General features: G+C 35.9%; 1 pseudogene across 1 annotated transcript in view; it reads left to right on the top strand.

The window, feature by feature from the left end:
- The first annotated feature begins 208 nt into the window (after positions 1-208).
- The window catches only part of LOC308414869 (protein PPP4R3C1-like), a 24,009-nt pseudogene continuing 3,514 nt past the window's right edge, over positions 209-20,703 (top strand). The window contains exon 1 of the transcript in view: positions 209-346. The product of the transcript in view is annotated as a protein PPP4R3C1-like (transcript). The remainder of the gene's footprint in view (positions 347-20,703) is intronic.

Raw genomic sequence — 20,703 nt, 5'->3', positions numbered from 1 at the left:
ACTATAGTAAGGCCTAAATTTACCATTTTATAGGACAAAGGTAATAACTCCTTAAAAGAAATACCTCATAAGAAAAAGACCCTAAAACCTCCATCTTCTCCAAAATTGTATTGAAAAAAATGACTAAACATGTAAAAGAAAAGGAAAAATGGTTAAAATGTATGTGGCATAGTTATGGTTTCTACTATTGTGAAGAGAGACCGTGACTATGGCCATACCACCTAATACTACCACTCCCTATGGGCTAAGTGTTCAAATACATGAGACCATGGGGGCTAAACCTATTCAAACCACAGTATGGATAGCATACACTGCAAAAAGAGATTTGGAAAACAAAGACTTCTGGGTAACTACAACTACTTTGTTGCCTCTTAGTCAAGGTTGTAGAAATATTAAGTAGAATTATATACAAACAAATGAATAATGCTGAGGTGTTTTCTGTGGTCTTACTATTTTTCTGAAATACACTTCAACCATTAGTCAGAAACTACAGAGCTTTTATGTAGTATGGAATGCTAATCTTAGAAATAATTATCCAAAATTGGCCACTAGAAAAATTATAGTTTTAATTCATTTCAATTTGTCTACAAATGTGCTGTCCTATTCTACAAATGTACAATGGGGACTTTGATTGTTTGGAATTCAAACATAATTTTCAGTATAGTATGATACACTTCTTGCCCTTCGTTGCCCTTTTTTACATAGGCTTGGGTAAGATTAAAGAGAAATAGCCATACAGCATCTTGAATTATCTCATACATTGAGAAAAAAAGTACATTTTAATTTATATAATAAAAAACGCTAAATATTGATGTTATTACAGATACAGTTGAGGATGCTTGCAGCTAACCATTGGACAGAACACGGCGACTCCAATGAAGGAGCTAGAGAAAAAACTGAAGGAGCTGAAAGGGACTGAAGCCCTATGGGAAGAACATTATCAACAAACCAAACTCTCCAGAACTCCCCAGAACTAAAACACCAACCAATGAGCTTTTATGGAGAGACCCCTTGCTCCAGTTGCATATGTAGCAGAAGACAGAATTGTCTGGCATCAATGGGATAAGAGGACTTTGTTCCAGTAAAGATTCATTTTCCCAGTATAGGGGAACACCAAGGCACTGAGGTAGAGAGGGTGGTTGGGAAAGGGAGCACCTTCATGGAAACAAGTGGAGGGGGTGTAAGGATGAGTGTAGGGGGAAAGGAGATAACATTTGAAATGTAAATCAGAGAATATACAATAAACAATAAACTTCAAAAAATTCATGTTATATAGTGAATTAAGATGGCAGAACTCTATTCATACTTTGAGGTTTACTGCCCATTAACTTTTATTTAAAATAGTAAATGCTAATGCTGCATTAATGTAGATTATTTTCCAAGTTAAAAAAGCAGTCGTATAAAAGTAGTTGACAAATACTCATTGAGATATAATTTATACACAAATACCCTACATGTTAGATGAGATCAACTTGAATGAAGTCAGGCATAGGTAAACAACTAGTTTTTCTCATTTTCTCATCATTATCAAGTTGACAGACAAATGATAGCTTCCAATCCCTTGTATTACTTACTCATGAGATTTTGTTTAATAAATGACACATTTCTATTTGGTTTATATGGTTAGACAAAAGTTTTATCAGTAAGTAAGAACCTAATCAAGGCTCCTAGACAATAAATATCATACATCATAGAAAAAGTATTTTTGGGAATAGATGACCAGATTAATGTAAAATTATTTATTTAGCCATACGGAAACAAAGATTTTATTTAAATGGATGTATAGATATTAGTTAACAATACAAACCAGTAAAAGACAGGTAATAAAAAATTTTGAATGTCCAGCTGATGAAGGAGTATTCTATAGATAAAAGATCTGTAGATAAATGAGTCAATGTAATTATTGAGAAGTTGCATAGAAAAATATTTCCAGACTGCAATGGAATTAAATAGTTTATATAGTAATAAAAATGATAAAATGTAGATAACATTTTTAACTCTTATGATGACTCATGGGTTCGATTACTGAAGAACATAAAAATGAATGAGACCTATTTTAAGCAAGAATGATCTACAATACGAAACACATGCAAAGGTAATTAAAGGGCATAGCATGGCTTTTTTCCCCCTACTAAACAAGGATACTGTTCCTTCATTTAGTATTTCAGAAACTATGTTCCTTCTTTCTGTTTTACAGCTTTTGATTTCATAGTATTTTACTGAAATGCAAATATATAACAAAATTAGTAGACAGTAGAGAAACCATGGCCAGTTTGTTCCTGAATCTAGGGTCACAATCTTTGCCTTAATTTAGATCTTGCCACCTGTCATCAAGAAGCCAACTAAAGCAGAGAGAGGGCCAGGTGAACCACATCAGGACTCAGGACCTGCTTGCAGATGGCTGAGATCCCAGAACAGCCTCACAAGTGCTCTTCTACCTGAGCACACAGTAAGTGTGCAACAAACAGTCACCACAGATGGATCTCCAGGAACTCCTGGAGCACAAATAGCATGGTGCACTCTGGGATTAGGTCTTTTCTGGCCCACAGAGAGGGATGGGTGACCACCATCAAAAATCAGGGCTTGGAGGGGAAGAATGACCTCCAACAAGACTCAGAACGGGCCTGCACATGGCTGAGCCCACAGACAAGTCTTACAAGCATTCTCCCACCTGAGCCCAGGTGAGAGAGCCTGGTGACTGCCATCAAGACTCAGGACCCACCCACAGACAGCTGAGGTCCTAGAACAGCCTTGAAAAGCTCTTCCACCTGAGCCCACAAAGAGATTACCACACATCCTTCAGGCTGTCCTGGAAGGGATATCCTTTAACTCCTGGGGGACAGCTAGAGTGGTACACTCTGGGAACAGGTCCTTTTCCAGCCCCACTTGAGGGCCAGGATACCAACATCAAGAGAGGGTGATTGGGAGCTAGTGTACCTTTGTGAATACAAATAAAGGGGGAAGGGGAGGGGAGCAGGGTTGGCAAAGGGGTATAACATTTCAAATGTAAATAGAGTATATAATAAAAAAATAAAAGAAACAGAACCTGGAAATTAAAAACTACTTAACTAGTTCCTGTAAGGCAAAAAACACTATCAATAGGACAAAATTGCAACCAAAAGATTGGGAAAAAGATCTTTACCACTCCTACATCCAAGAGAGGGTAAATATATCCAATATACAGAAAGAACTCAAGAAGTTAGACCCCAAAGAACACAGTTACCCTATTAAAAATGGGCTACAGAAACAAAGAATCCACCTCACACACCAGTCAGTATGGCTAAGGTCAACATCTCAGTTGAGCAGGTGCTAGTGAGAATGTGGAGAAAGAGAAACATTTTGTTGGTAGGATTGCAAACTGCCACAACCACTCTGGACATCAGTCTGGCTGTTCCTCAGAAAATTGGACAGAGTACTACCTGGTTACCCAGCTATACCACTCCTGTGCATATACCTAAAATATGCTCCAACATACAGCAAGGACACATGCTCCTCTATGTTAATAGCAGCCTTATTTATAATAGTCAGCAATGTGAACAACCCAGATATCATTCAACAGATGAATGGTTACAGAACATGTGGTACAAAGCAATGACTTGATGAAATTCTTCAGCAAATGGATGGAACTAGAAAATATCATCCTGTGGGAGACAACCAAGTCACAAAAGAACACATGTTGTATGCACTTATTGATAATTGGATATTAGCCCAAATGCTCAGAATACCCAAGATACAACTCACAGATCATATGAAGCTTGAGAACAAGACAGACTAAAGTGTGGATGCTTCAGTCCTTGTTATAATGGGTAACAAAATAATCACAGGAGATAGAAGGTGGGAGAGAATTGTGAGGAATAAAGTATGGAATTGGGAAAGGGGGAAGATCAGGTGTAAGAAGAGACAGGGATAATTACACAGGGTCAGGAATTTGAACAGAGGTGTATAGCAATTGAGAATGGGGACAGCAAAACCACCACGTCCCAGATTCCAGAAAACAAGATGCTCCCAGGATCCAACAAGAATGAGATTAGGTGCAATACCCAAAAAAGTGGAGGGAGAACCTGTAGAGACCCTATTGAGAGGTTAGGCAAGGCCCCCTCGTTGGGGGATGGATCCATCCACTCATCCCCAAATTTTAACCCAGAATTTCAATTATCTTAAGGAAATACAAAGTGTGGAGCAGAGACTGAGTGAACAGACAACCAGAGACATTCTTACCTGGGGATTCACCTCATATACTGACATCAAACCCAGAAGCTATTGAAAATGTCAAGAAATACTTACTGACAGGAGCCTGATATAACTGTCCCATGAGAGGCTCTGTCAGAGCCTGACAAATACAGATGTGGATGCAGTCATCAAATCATTGGACTGAGCATAGGGTCCACAACGGGGGAGTTAGAGAAAGAAGCGAAGGTATTGAAGGAGTTTGCAACCCCATAGAAAGAACAATTACAACCAACGAGATCCTTCAGAGTTCCCAGGGACTAAACTACCAACCAAAGCATACTCATGGAGAGACCCATGGATCCTGCTACATGTGTAGCAGAGGATGGACTTGTGAAGCATCACTGGGAGGAGAGGTCCTTGGTTCTGTAAAGGCTTGATACCCCAGTGTAGGAGAATGCAATGGCAGGGAGGCAGGATTAGATAAGTGGATCTGTGAGCACCTTCATAAAAGCATGGGGATGGGGATTGGATAGGGAGTTTCTGGGTAGGAAACCAGGAAGGCAAATAACATTTGAAATGTAAATAAATAAAATATCCAATTAAAAAATCGACATAACTGAAACAAATAACACCATTTGACTATAAACAGTCACTACTTACATTCCAGTTGTTTTAGAGAATGAAATCATACTAATAGTACTTTGTGGCCTCATAAATTAGTTACTATAGTTAAATGTGAAAAGTACAAGAAAAAAAGAAAGTATAAGTTGCCATGAGATTAGTGACTAGTATTATTAAGTTATTGGGTTAAAAAATAGAGATAATAGGCATACATAGAATAGAGAATGATAAATAAACACATACTAAAAATAGAGGCATGGTTTATAAGGTGGGGATCACAATTTGACAGTGGACTGCTTAGATGTGAATATCCTTCATTCACTATTTAAACTCAAATCTCCCTTCAGTACTATAATAAGAATAATTTGGATTTCTTTATTCCTCTTCCCAATGTGGGCATTTTAAATAAGTCATTTTTCATGTTTTCTGCTTTTATTACTTTGTATTATTTTATTTAATGCATATGGTTGCTTTGTCTGCATGTATTTTTGCATACCATGTTTGTGTCTAGTGCCCACAGAGGCCATAATAGGATATTGGACACCCTAAAACCAGAGTTAAAGTCTGTTTTGTGTTATCATGTGTATTTTGTGGATCAAACCAAGGTCCTCTGGAGGGGCAGCCATTCCTATGACCCTTTGAACCATCTCTTCAGCTTCTGCTTTCTACTTTTTAAAATTGAATATTGTGAATTGTAATAGTTACTTCATCAATGAAAATAGATAATTTTCCATACATATATTCTGATTATGGTTATCTCTCTCCCAACTTCTTTGAGATCTTTCCCACTTCCCTGCCCATATGATTTTACACCCTTTCTGTCTCATACTAGTAAACAATGAGGCACATAAGGAACAACTATAAAATAAGCTAAAAATAAGCAAATCCGAATATGACAATACAAAATGAGAAAAGAGTTAAAGTAAAAGCACACGAAATACATTCAATTTGGGTCTTTTAGTTTCCTTATTTAGGATATAAGGCCAAAAAAAAAAAAAAAAAAAAAAAAAAAAAGTTGTGACACACAAGTTTTATGAGAAACTTAAGTGTACCAAAAAGTCTTAATAAACTAACTGAAAATGGGCAAATTCCAAGGTAAACCCACTTGTAATATCAGAGAGTGGTCAACAATCCTCTGTAAGCTAATAAAAGGAGCCAAAATAATGGTAGAAAGCAGACAAAGGAAATTTATTCAATGGTTCATTGTACAAAGAAGGCAGAGTGTTCTAACTTCCCTGCCAAGTCCAAAGGGATTCTGAAGTGGAATTATAGTTTAAATAACAGGTCAATAGTACAAATATCTAAGCAGTTCCAGTCGAGGTAAATTCCTAACTACATTGCCTAGGCTCATCTGACAAGATGGTGTTACGAGTTGTTAGAACTGTGTGAAATCTCTTTGTGTGAGACAAGGTCTTTTTTTTTTTTTTTCTCTCAGTATAAAATTCCTGGGGAAATTATGATTTCTTTGTGGTCCATTGTTTTAGTAGTGTGCTAGTCAGATTTGGGGATTTTTTTAAAAATTATATCTTCATATCTGTTAGGTCAATTCAAGTAACAGAAAAAGCCAAAACAAGATGTGTCCTCCAAAAATGTACATTTTTATAGTAATATCTACTAACAAGAGTAATGTAGATAAAATTCTAGAAAAAGAATTCAAAATAATAATTATAAATATGTACAAAGATCCTGTACATCCTGAATCTTAAAGAAAACATATAAAGCATGTGAATACATTCAAAGAGTATACAACTAATTCTTAATTAATTCTCAAAAAATACTATCAGTTCAATAGTATAGAAAAGCCAATTTGGGATATAAAAATGAAATTTGTGAGATAGGGACAGTTAGAGGAAAACATGAAAATAAAAGAAAATATGCATGAATCTCCAGAAGCAGATTACCTTTAATCAGAGGAATGAAGAATTCCAGTCTCTCTAGAGGAGTGGAGACAGTGCTTATGTGGCAGAATGGGGTTGATGTTTTATAGAGCAGAAAGAGAGAATTTGGTGATGGGAAATTTGATCTGCAGATCAGTTGCCCAGCAGTCTTATAGTGGTATATAGCAGTAGACATTCTTATGTTAATCCTGGATCCTAATAGAACACACAGTGTTATTAGCTAAGTCAACTCTCCCTTTAGAAGTTTCTCAGCCCACCTAAGGCTTTTAGGTTCTTAAGCCTTCAGAGTTCAGAAAGAGACAAAAGCCACCAAAGAAAATACAAACTGAAATGATATTATAAATGAAAGCAATCAATAAGCCATGTAAAAATTTCAGCAAAATCTTCATTCCATAAAATCAAATCTTGAATGGACAGAATATCAGGGTTTGAGGATAATGTAAAAGAATAAGATCATTTAATCACAGTCAATGACAATTTTAAAAGTATGTGAACAGAACAGAAAAAAGGGGGGGGGGACTTTAGGAAAAGACCAAATTTTCAAATTGGGAACAAAGAAAAGAATCCTAGGCAAGATGTTACAGGAAGCCCACCAGAGAATACCACTCAGATACAGATTATTGCTAATTGAAAGTTTTATTTTTCCCTGCTCCAGTCCACTTACTTAGGTCCCAAATATAGCACTAAGTGATTAGAGGAAAAGACTTTTAAAGATAAAATACATATCCTGTTATCTTATCAGCTGCAGGGGAAGATTTTTAGAAAGTGAGCAGTTTAACAGAACCAAAGTAGCTTGCTGGAGGGAGAGGTTTTACACAAGCAGGCAGTTTAACAGAAGTCAAGATAAATTAGCTGGAGCATCTTGTCCTCAGGTTCCTAGATTAGAACTTGGTAATTTCCCATATAGTTTTCTATCAAGGAGATGAAATTTTAGTCAAACCTAAAAAGGCTTCAAGCAAATAGAGAAGCTGAAATAACCTTTGTGCTCTTGCCCTATCTCACAAAGGCATAGATATTTTCAATAAAGTCATAGAAGATAATATCTCAAATATAGAAAAAAAGATATCCATTTTAGTAAGGAAGACTGAAGAATACAAAATAAATAGGATCAGAAAAGAAACATTCTGAATTAAATTATGTCTAAAACACTAAATATACATAATTAATAAAAGGTATTTAAAAAGCTGAAAGGAAGAAGGCACAAGTCACATACAGAAGCAAGTTGATCAGAATAATTCTGAGGAGAAAATTTAAAGATATTAAAGCTGGAATGATTTATTTACTGTTAATTTCATTGAAGGTATAAAAAAAGTGTCTTGAAGAAACAGAAAACTTCCTACTCTTTAATGTTTGCAGGTCCTAATAATGTATTCTGCAAGATAATCATAACTTATAGGTCAGGTGTTTCTTTAAGGGAACTATAAACAACTTTTAAGAAGGCATAATTTTAGTTGTCTTTGGAAAAAGATATGTCACTTACTTTGATCAATTAATGAAGGTGGTTTAATAATTATCATCCTAACTGACATTTACTTCAAAAGGAGATTAGAAGTAGTGAAAAGGTGATTTTAAAGTTCTTTTTCCTTAGCCAAACAGCTGTAATTTGTACCAAAGAAAATGCTTTTATTATCTGAAAATAAAATTACATTCCTGTTTCCTGTGCCTTTAACAATAAAGTAGAAACATTATTGATTTTGAGTATTTTTGATGTATTTTACAAATCTGGTAAGGTATTCTTTTGTTTTTACATTTAATAAATTGCTTTATAGACCAGAAGAAGCTAGAAATGGTGATCTGTTATGTATCCATGTACCAAAAGAAAGAGGGAAAAATTACACAGTAATTAAGCCAATAATTCAGCAACTTGTGCGGTGATAGTGATGGGAGTAGTGGTGTATATATAACAAATGTTATAGTAGCTTCCTGTATTGCTTTCCACCTTAAATTTTAAAACAGTATCTCTATGGCATTACTTCTCAGGTATGGGGACACATATCAATGTTCTCAGCCTAATGAGTTTGATTCATAAGGACCTCTGCATGTGGGAGGCTAACCTCATATATAGCAAGTTCCAGAAAGGAAGGGCTAAATGAGACTTTATGTCAACTAATTATAAATATGTATTACATATATATGTACATATGTAATATACAACTATACATAATATATAATATGAAATTTATTATATACTATACTGTATACAGCATACAATATAAAGTATGTAAAATATAATACACAATATAATAATATATTTCCAATATTATTTTATACATTATAAAACTATTAAAAATACTAAAGCAAAAGCACATGCCTGTAATTATAGCACAAAGGACTCAGAAGCAAGACCTGAGTGAGGTAACCCAATCACCAAAAAACAAACAAACAAACAACAAACAAAAAACCACACGTGGTATGCACTCACTGTTAAGTGGATATTAGCCCAAAAGCTTGGATTACCCAAGCTACAACTCACAGACCACATGAAGCTCAAGAAGAAGGAAGACCAAAGTGCAGATGCTTCAGTCCTTCTTAGAAGGGGGAGAAAAAATATTAACAGGAGGAAATACAGAGACAAAGTTTAAGCAGGGACTGAAGCAAAGGCCATTCAGAAACTGTTCCACTTGGAGATCTAGCCCATATACAGCATCCAAACCAAGACAATATTACTGAGGCCAAGACGTATGTGCTGACAGGAGCTTGATATAGCTGTCTCCTGAGAGGCTCTGACAGATCATGACAAATACAGAGGTAGATGCTCACAGCCAACCACTGAACTGAGAATTGGGGTCTCCAATGGAAGAGTTAGAGAAAGGATTGAAGGACCTAAAGGGGTTTGTGATTCCATAAGAACAACAATACCAACCAACCAGAGCTCCCAGGGACTAAACCAATATCTAAAGTGTATACATGGAATGACCCATGGCTCCAGCTGCATATGTAGCAGAGGATGCCTTGTTGGGCATCAATGTGAGAAGAATCCTTGGTCCTGCCATGGCTCAATGCCCCAGTGCAGGAAAATGTCATGGTGGGGAGGGGGAAGAAGGTTGGTGGGTGGGTGGGTAGGGGAGCACCCTTAAAGACACAGGGGGAATGGGGTCGGCATAGTGGTGTTATGGAGAGGAAACGGTTAAAGGGGATAACATTTAAAATGTAAACAAAATATATGCTATAAAAAGGGAAGAAAGAAAGAAAGAAAGATAGATAGATAGATAGATAGATAGATAGATAGATAGATAGATAGATAGATAAAAGAGCCTGGGGCACAAGCCCAGGGAGATAACACCAGTTCTCGGGGCTCAGAGACCACAGTGCTCTCTGGAAAGGCACCTGTATCTGTTATCAGGACTTGGGATCTACCTGGGAAATACTGAACTCACAGATTGGCTGCACAGGTTCTTATACACCTGAACCAGCTGAGAGCCTGGGACAAAATCCCAGTTAGGAGTTCTCAGAGCTCAGAGAGCATGGAGCTTTCTGGAAAAGAGTCTTTTTTGGTCTAGAAAAGAGCTGGGTCTCTTCCAGTAGATTTCAAGACCTGTGGGCAGAGGGCTGAGCTACCAGAAGAGCCTCACAAGGTCTCCCACACCTGAGTCCACAAAGACAGAACTGAATCATTGCCATTAGAACTCACTGCTTCCCCACAAAGAGATGAACATCCAGAAGCAATTTCCTACATGAGCCATGGGTCATCAAATCCACAGAAGAGACAGGCACCAGTGAGTGACAAGAGCCCATATAATTACAGACAATAAGATGGCAAGAGGAAAGCAAAAGAACCTAAGAAATGGAAACCAAGACAACCTGGCAATATGAGAACCCAGCTCTCCCACCACAGCAACTACGGGATTAACAAACACATCAGAAAAACAAGACTTAGATTTGAAATCATACTTCATGATGATGATGGAGATCTTCAAGAAGCACATGAATAACAATTTCAAGAGAACCAGAAGAAATCAACAAAACAACCAGAAGAAAACACAACCAAACAGATGATGGAATTAAAACCAGAAATAGAAACAATAAAGAAAACACAAAAAGAGACAACCCTGGAGATGGAAAATAGAAAGAAAGAAAGAAGGAAAGAAAGAAAGAAAGAAAGAAATTAGGAGTCATAGATGAAAGCATCACAAACAGACTACAAGAGATAGAAGAGAGGATCTCAGGAGTCGAAGACAACATAGAAAACATAGACAAGTCACAAAAGAACAGACATAATATGCAGTCACTGATAATTGTATACTAACCCCAGAAAGCTCTGAACAACCCAGAAACAGCTCAGAGACTACATAAAGTTCAAGACAAACAAAGGCCAAAAAAAAAAAAAAAAAAATGAAAAAACCTTATGCCTTGTAATATAGCTTGAGGTCAGGGATAGTGATTCCCGCAGATGTTTTCTTGTTGTTGAGGATGGATTGCACTATTCTAGGTCTTTTGTTATTCATGTATATGGTCACCTGATTTTTGACAAAGGAACTGTAAACATTCAATGGAAAAAGGACAGCCTATTCAACAAATGGTGTTGGTCCAACTGGCACTCAGCATGCAGAAGAATGAAAATAGACCCTTTCTTATCTCCTTGTACAAAGCTCAAGTTTAAGTGGATCAAAGATCTCCATATTAATACAGGTACACTGAAACTATTAGATGAGAAAGTAGGGAAAACTTTAGAACTCATAGGCACAGGAGAAAATTCCCTGAACAGAACAACAATGGCTCAAGCTCTAAGGTCAAAGATTGACAAATGGAACTTAATGAGATTATAAAGTTTCTGTAAGGCTGAAGACACTATCAAAAAAAAAAAAAAAAAAAAAAATGGCAGCCAACAGAGTGGGAAAAGGTCTTTACCAACCCCACATCAGATAGAGGCCTAATATCCAAGGTATACAAAGAACTCAAAAAGCTAGACACCAGAGAATTAAACAACCCTATTAAAAAATGGGGTACAGATTTAAACATACATTTCTCAATCAAGGAATATTGAATGGCTCAGAAACATCTAAGGAAGTGCTCAACATCCTTAGCCATCAGGGAAATGCAAATGAAAACAACCCTGAGATTCCACCTCATGCCAGTCAGATTGGCCAAGATCCAAAACTCAGATTACAACAGATGCTGGGGAAGATGTGGAAAAAGAGGAACACTTCTCCACTGCTGGTGGGGTTGTAAACTGGTACAACCACTCTGGAAATCATTCTGGCAGTTTCTCAGAAAAATGGACATAGTACTACCTGAAGACCCAGTTATTCCACTTCTGGGCATTTACCCCAGAGACGCTCCAACATATAACAAAGATACATGCACCACAATGTTCATTGCAGCTCTATTTATAATAGCCAGAAGCTAGAAAGAACCCAGATGTCCTTCAGTAGATGGATGGATACAGAAATTGTGGTATATTTACACAATGGAGTACTACTCAGCTATCAGAATCAATGACTTCGTGAAATTCTTAAGAAAATGGTTGCATCTAGAGAATATCATCCTGAGTGAGATAACCCAGTCACAAAAGAACAGACATAATATGCAGTCACTGATAATGGGATACTAACCCCAGAAAGCTCTGAACACCCCAGAAACGACTCACAGACTGTGTGAAGTTCAACAAAAAACAATATATTTTAATTAATATAGAACTGTATCACATCCCCCTTTCCTCCCTACAGCCCTTCCTAGTCTCTCTCCTATTCCCTCAAATTAATAGCCTCTTTTCCTATATTATTGTTACATATATACATATGTGTATGTCTATGTACCCACAAATACTTAGTTACAACCTTAAAAAATGTATTCAAAATAAATAAATAAATAAATAAATAAATAAATAAATAAATAAAAAGAAAAACCATTATACTTGATTTTTACAGACCAAGAAATCTTTGACTATATCCAATTTACATCTTGTTTTACATGTACTTTATGCTCATATTAGCTAGTAAAATTGTAATACATACTATCAAACCTTTAAAAACATCAAGTACTGACAAAATTTATTCATATATTTTTATGCAAAAATGCTTAAAATATGTACATTTATCTTTTTTTAAAATTAAGTTCAATTAAAAAAGAAAAAGAAAACATAGACAAAACAGTCAGAGATATAATAATCAAAAATCTCCTAGCACAAAATGTCCAGGAGATTCAGGACACAATAAGAAGACCAAAACTAAGGATAATAGATGTAGAAGAGGGTGAAGAAAATCAACTAAAAGGCACAGCAAACATATTAAACAAAATTATAGGAGAAAACATCCCTGTCCTTAAGAACAAGATGACCATGAACATACAGAAAACCTACAAAACTCCAAATAGATTGGACCAGAAAATAAATTCTTCCTGACACATAATAGTCAAAACACTGAATATTAGAAACAAAGAAAGAATACTAGAATCTGTAAGGAAAAAAAGGTCATTTAACATATAAAGGCAGAATTATACCAGAGTTCTCAACAGAGACTATGAAAGCTAGAAAATCCTGGATAGATATCATAAAGACACTAAGAGAACATGAATGCCAACTCAGGTTACTATATACAGCAAAACCCTCAATCACCATAAATGAGAAAAATGATATTCCAGGACAAAACAAAAATTTCTCAATATCTGTCCACAAATCCATCCTTACAAAGGATGGTAAATGAAAAATCCAATTCAAGAAATGAAACTACACCCAAGAAAAAGCAAAAATAAATAAATAAATGAATAATAAATAAATAAATAAAATCACAGAAGGAAACCAAAAGTAGAAAAGCACACAAGCATAAACATAAGTCTACCTCTAATAACAATAATAACAGGAAACAATAATCACTCTTCCATGATTTCTCTTAACATTGATAGACTCAATTTCCCAATAAAAAGACACAGACTTTCAGACTGGATAGGTAAACAGGATCCAACACTTTGCTGCATACAGGAAACTGATGTCAGAGACAAAAACAGAAACTACCTCAGAGTAAAAGTCTGGGAAAAACCTTCCAAGCAAAAGGGCCCAAGAAACAAGATGGAGGACCTATTCTAATATCAAATAAAAGAGATTTTAAAGAACACTTTTTACGTATCACAAGAGAAATCTATCAGGATGAACTCTCAATCTTGAACATCTAGGTTCCAAATACAAGAGCACCCACAATTATAAAAGAAATTTTACTTAAGTTCAAAGCATATATTATACCACATACAATAATAGTGAGAGACTTCAACACCCCACTTCCATCAATGGACAGATCATGGAGACAGAAACTACACAGAATCAGAGAAAAACATGCAGAGGTTACAAACAAACTGGAATTAACAGACATTTATAGGGCATTCCACCCAAAAACAAAAGAATATACTTTCTTCTCAGCACCTCAAGATACCATCTCCAAAGTATATAGTCATCACAAAACAGGCCTCAACAGATAAAAGAAGATCGAAATACTTTCATGCATCCTATCAGATCAACATGGAGTAAGGCTTCTCTTTAATAACAACAAAAACAAAATGTCAACATACACATGGAAGCTGAACAATGTTCTGCTCAATGATAACATGGTCAAGGAAGAAATAAAGAAAGAAATCAGGATTTTTTTGTTTTAGAATTTATTGAAAATGACACCACTACATAGCCAAACTTATGGGATGCAATGAAAGCAGTACTGGGAGGAAAACTCATAGTTCTGAGTGCCTCCCAAAAGAACCTGGAGAGAGCATACACTCTCAGGTTGACAGCACAGTTTAAAGCCCTAGAACAAAAAGAAGCAGTTATACCCAAGAGGAGTAGACAGCAAAAAGTAATAAAACTGTGAGAAGAAATCAACCAAATACAGACAAAAAGAACTACACAAAGAATCAAGAAAACAAAGAGCTGTTATTTTTTTCTTTTCTTTTTCTTTTCTTTTTTTGAGAAAATCAACAAGATTGATAAAACCTTAGCCAGTCTAACTAGAGGGCACAGAGAGAGTATCCAAATTAAAAAATCAGAAATGAAAGGAGAGGCATCACAACAGAAACCGAGGAAATTCAGAAAATCATCAGGTCATACTAGAAAAGCCTATACTCAACAAAACTAGAGTATTTGGAAGAAATGGTTAAATTTCTAGAAAGATACCAGATACCAAAGTTAAAAGAGCATCAGATAAACAATATAAATAGTCCCATATCACCTCAAGAAATAAAAGCAGTCATGAAAAGCCTTCCAACTTAAAAAAAGTACAGGACCAGTTGGGTGTTGTGGATATTTCTATCAAATTTTATAGATTTAATGTCTATACTCTGCAAACTACTCCATAGTATAGAAATGGAAGGAACGCTACCCAACTTAATCTTCAAAGCCACAATTACGCTCATACCTAAACCACACAAAGACCCTACAAATAAAGAGAAGTTCAGACCAATTTATCTCAGGAACATTGATACAAAAATACTCAATAAAATTCTTGCAAACCGAATCTAAGAACACATCAAAACATTCATCTACCATGACCAAGTAGGCTTTATCCCAGGGATGCAGGGATGGTTCAACATATGGAAACCCATCCATGTAATCTACCATATTAACAAACTCAAAGAAAAAACATGATCCTCTCACTAGATGCTGAGAAAGCATTCAACAAAATTCAACATACCATAATGGTAAATTGTTAGAATGATCAGGAATCCAAGGCCCATACTTTAACATAGTAAAAGCAATATACAGCAAACCAGTAGCAAACATCAAACTAAATGGAAAGAAACTTAAAGCAATCTCACTAAAATCAGGAACTAGTCAACACTGCTCACTCTTTCCCTACCTACTCAATATATTACTGAAGTCCTAGCCAGAGCAATTAGATAACAAAAAGAAATCAAAAGGATTCACATTGGAAAGAAAGAAGTCAAAATATCACTATTTGCAGATGATATAATAGTATACTTAAGTGACCCCAAATATTCCACCAGAGAACTGTTACAACTAATAAACATCTTCAGCAACATGGTTGGCTATAAAATTAACTCTAATAAATCAACTGCCTTCCTCTACGCAATGGATAACAGGTTGAGAAAGAAATTAGGGAAATGATACCCTTTACAATATTCACAAAGAATATAAGATGACTTGGTGTGACTCTAACCAAACAAGTGAAGGATCTTTATGACAAGAACTTCAAAACTCTGAAGAAGGAAATTGCAGAAGATCTGAGAAGATAGAAAGATCTCCCATGCTCATGGATTGGCAGGATCAACATTGTAAAAATGGCCATCTTGTCAAAAGCAATCTACGAAATCCAGGGAATCCCCATCAAAATACCAAACCAATCCTTCATAGAGTTGGAAAAAGCAATTTGCAAATTCATCCAAAATAACAAAATACCTAGAATAGCAAAATCTATTCTCAAGAATAAAAACACTTCTGGGGGAATCACCATCTCTGATCTCAAGCTATATTACAAAGCAATTGTAAAAAAAAAAAAAAAAAAAAAAAAGACTGCATCATACATTTACACAACTGAGTACTACTCTTCTATTAAAATCAATGACTTCATGAAATTGGTAGGCAAATGGAAGGAACTCGAGACTATCATCCTGACTGAGATAACCCAGTCACAATAGAACACACATGGTATACACTCGCTGATAAGGAGATACTAGCCCATAAAACTCAGAAAACCCAAGAAACAATTCACAGACCTTATGAAGCTCAAAGAGAAGGAAGGCCCGAAGTTGGGAGCCTCACTCCTTCTTAGTAGGGGGAGCAAAACACCCACTGGAGGAAATAAAAGATGGTATGGAGGATCAAGGTATGAAGAACAGATCATTTAAAGACTTCCTCACTTAGGTATCCACCCTGTATGCAGCCATCAAAGGCAAGCACTACTGCTGATGCCAAGAAGTACTTTCTGGCAGGAATCAAATAAAGATGCTTCCTCAGGGGCTCTGGGAGGTTTAAACAGATACAGCTGAGCATGCTTGCAGTTAATCATAGGACAGAACATGGGGACACCAATGAAGGAGATAAAGAACAAATTTAAGGAGATGAAAGGGGTTGAAACCTCCTGGGATGAACAATATTATCAACCAACCAAACCCTACAGAACTCCCATGAACTAAATCACCAACCATTGAGCACACATTGAAAAACCTATAGCTTCAGCTGCATATGTAACTGAAGATAGAAGTGTCTGGCTTCAATGTGAGAAGAGACCTTTGGTCCAGGGAGGTCATGTTTTCCCAATGCAGAGGAATGCCAAGTCACTAAGGTGGAGAGGGTGGCTGGATTTAAGTTTACTTGAACAAACAAGTAGCCTTCCTCTACTCAAAGGATAAATTGGCTAGGAAAGAAATTATGTAAAGATACCCTTCATAATAGTCACAAATAATATAAAATATATTGGTATAACCCTAACTAAGCAAGCTAAGGATCTTTATGACAAGAATTTCAAATCTCTGAAGAAGGAAATTGAAGAAGACCTCAGAAGGTGGAAAGATCTCCCATTCTCATGGACTACAACAATCAACATAGTAAAACTGGCCATCTTGCCTAAGGCAATCTACAGGTTCAATGCAATCCCTGTCAAAATTCCAACTCAATCCTTCATAGAGTTAGAAAGAGCAATTTGAAAATTTATTTGAAATAATAAAAACCAGAGGATAGCCAAAACTATTCTTAACAATAAAAATATTTCCAGGGGAATCACCATCCCTGACCTCAAGCAGTATTGTGATGAAAACTGCATGGTATTTTTACAGAGACAAGCATGTAGATCAACGGAATAGATTCGAAGACCCCGAAATAAACCCACACAACTATGGTCACTTGATCTTTGACAAAGTGTTGTAGTAAATATTAAAAAATAAAAAGTCTTTTTCTCTTTCTCAGCCCAGATGTCTCACTCCAAGGGCCCGGTTTTTGTATGGAGCTTTTTACACCTCTGTTGCTAGGTCCAAGCTGCCCCCATAGTCTTTCTTCATCAGTGCAACTCCCTTCTCTTGGTGGTATTACTCTGCTTGTGACTGCCTCTGTCCCAGGGAGTTTCATTACCCAAAAAGTCAACACAAACAGAATTCTACAGCCGGATAGCTTTTCATACATGTTTATATATTCAATTCTCAATCTACAAACCCTCTATACAACAAGATTTCATCAAAGAGACAGAGATACAAAGTGCCATTCTATATGAGATATTAGACTTATAAAATCCTTAAATGCTTATAGCTATTTAACAAAAATTAAGCCCAACTGGAACTAGTTCATCCTTGTAGATTTTCATCTTGGAGTTTTTCTCCCCTCCTCATCCCTCTGACACCTCTCTCCATCTCTCTTACCTAGCCCAGATATTGGCTCCCCGTTATTGTTCTAATTACAATGGAAAGTTTCCAGTGAAGTCACTTCATGAGTAAGTGACTAGGCAGCCCTTCTTGCAAAAGTGGAATTAACATTAAAATATGAACAGCTTCAGGACAATCTACAACAAAGCAGCTAAAAGCTTTCAATGTGAAAAGGACAGCTTCTTCAACAAATGTCCTGATTGAACTGGCAATCAGTGTTCAGAAGAATGCAAATCAATCCTTTCCTATCTCCTTGTACAAAGCTCAAGTCCAAGTGGATCAAAGACTTCCACATAAATGCAGGTAAACTAAAACTAATAGAACATAAAGTGGGGATGAGCTTAGAACACATAGGAACAGGGCAAAATTTGCTGAACAGAACACCATTGTTATATGCTCTAAAATCAAGAAGCAACAAATGGGATCTCTTGAAATTGCCAAGCTTCTGTAAGGCAAAGGACACTGTCAAAAGGACAAAATGGCAACCAACAGATTGGGAAAAGATCTTTTCCAATCCTACATTTCATAGAGGCCTATTATCCAATATATACAAAGAACTCAAGAAGTTGTACTCTAAAGAATCAAATAATGTTATTAAAAATGGAACACAGTGCTAAAAGAATTCTCAGCTCAGGAATATTGAATGTCTGAGAAGCACCTAAAGAAATTATCAACATACTTGGCAATCAGGGAAATGCAAATCAAAACAACCCTGAGGTTCTACTTCACGCCAGTTAGAATGGCTAAAATCAAAATCTTAGGTGACAGCATATGCTGGCGAGGATGTGGAGAAAGAGGAACACTCCTCTACTTTTGGTGGCATTGTAAGCTGGTACAACCATTATGGAAATCATTCTGGAGGCTTCTCAGAAAACTGAACATAGTACTACCAGCTATACCACTCCTGGGCATATAGCTAAAAGAAGCTCCAACATCTAGCAAGGACACATATTCCACCATATAGATAGATAGATGGATAGATAGATAGATAGATGATAGATAGATAGATAGATAGATAGATAGATAGATAGATAGATGTAGATGATAGATGATATAGATATAGATGTAAATATAGTTAGATATAGATATAGATTATAGATATAGATAGATATAGATATATAGATATATAGCTACATAGATATATAGATATATAGATATATAGATATATAGATATATAGATATATAGATATATAGATATATAGATATATAGATATGTAGATATATAGATATATAGATAGATAGATAGATAGATAGATAGATAGAAATATAGATATATAGATATATAGATAGATAGATAGATAGATATATAGATATATAGATATATAGATATATAGATATATATATAGATAGATAGATAGATAGAAATATAGATATATAGATATATAGATAGATATATAGATATATAGATATATAGATATATAGATATATAGATATATAGATATATAGATATATAGATATATAGATATATAGATATATGGATATATGGATATATGGATATATAGATATATAGATATAGATATCAGCCTTATTTATAACACCCAGAATCTGGAAAGTACCCAGATTTCCTTTAACAGAGGAATAGATATAAAAATTTTGGTACATAACACAATGGAGTATTGTTTAGCTATTAAAAACCTTGACTTCATAAAATTCCTAGGTAGAGGATAGAATTTGAAGCTATTATCCCAAGAGAGGTTGTCCAGTCACAAAAAACACTCCTGGTAAGTACTCACTGACAAGCAGATACTAGTCCAAAAAGCTCAGAATACACAAAAAATCTACATAACTTATGAAGCTCAAAGAATGTGGATGCCTCAGTCCTTCTTATAATTAAGAATAAAACTTTCATGGGATCAAATAGAGGATCATGAAGGATCAAATAGAGGATCAGGGATTGAAAAAAGGATCATCCAGAGACTGACTTACCTGGGAATACCCTCATATGCAGCCAGTAAACCCAAGCACTATTGTTGATGCCAAGTATTGATTACTGGCAGGAATCTGATATGGAATGCCTCCTCAGAGGCTCTCCCAGAACCATACTGATACAGAGGGGGATGCTTGCAGCTCACTATTTGTCTGAATATGGGGACCACAATGAAGGAGCTAGAGAAGAATCTGAAGAAACTGAAAGAGTCTGCAACCACATGGGGAAGAACAAAGGTATTAACTAATCAAACCCACCATAGTTCCCAGGGTCAAAAACACCACCCAGTGAATTTTTCTGGACAGTCCCATGACTCCAGGCACATATGAATCAGAGGATAGCATTCTCTGGCATCACTGAGAGAAGAGAACTTTAATCCAGAGGAGACTTGTTTTCCAAGTGTACAGGAATGCCAAGGTGCTGATGTGGGAGAGGGTGTTTGGGAGAGGGACTACCTTCATGGAGGCAATGAGAGAGGAGAGGTTACGGGATTGGCAGAAAGGGGATAACACCTGAAATGTAAATGCAGAGAATACCCAATTTTAAAAAAAAGAGGAAAAAAAAAAGAACTTCAAGTCTTTGAATACATAATTTGGGGAAGATCTCAAAAGATGGAAAGATTTCCAATGATCATGGTTTGACAGAACTAATATAGTAAAATTGACAACTTGCTGAAAGTAATCTATGGATTTAATGCAATCTTCATCAAAGTTCTCACTCAATTCTTCATAGGGTTAGAAAGAACAATTTGTAACTTCATTTCAAATAGCAAAACACTCATGATAGGGAAAAGTATTC

The sequence above is a fragment of the Micromys minutus genome (genome assembly GCF_963924665.1).
Source record: "Micromys minutus genome assembly, chromosome: X".
Classification (NCBI taxonomy): Eukaryota; Metazoa; Chordata; class Mammalia; order Rodentia; family Muridae; genus Micromys; species Micromys minutus.
The sequence above is the reverse complement of the archived record's forward strand: the minus strand, read 5'-3'. Positions and strand labels throughout refer to the sequence as shown.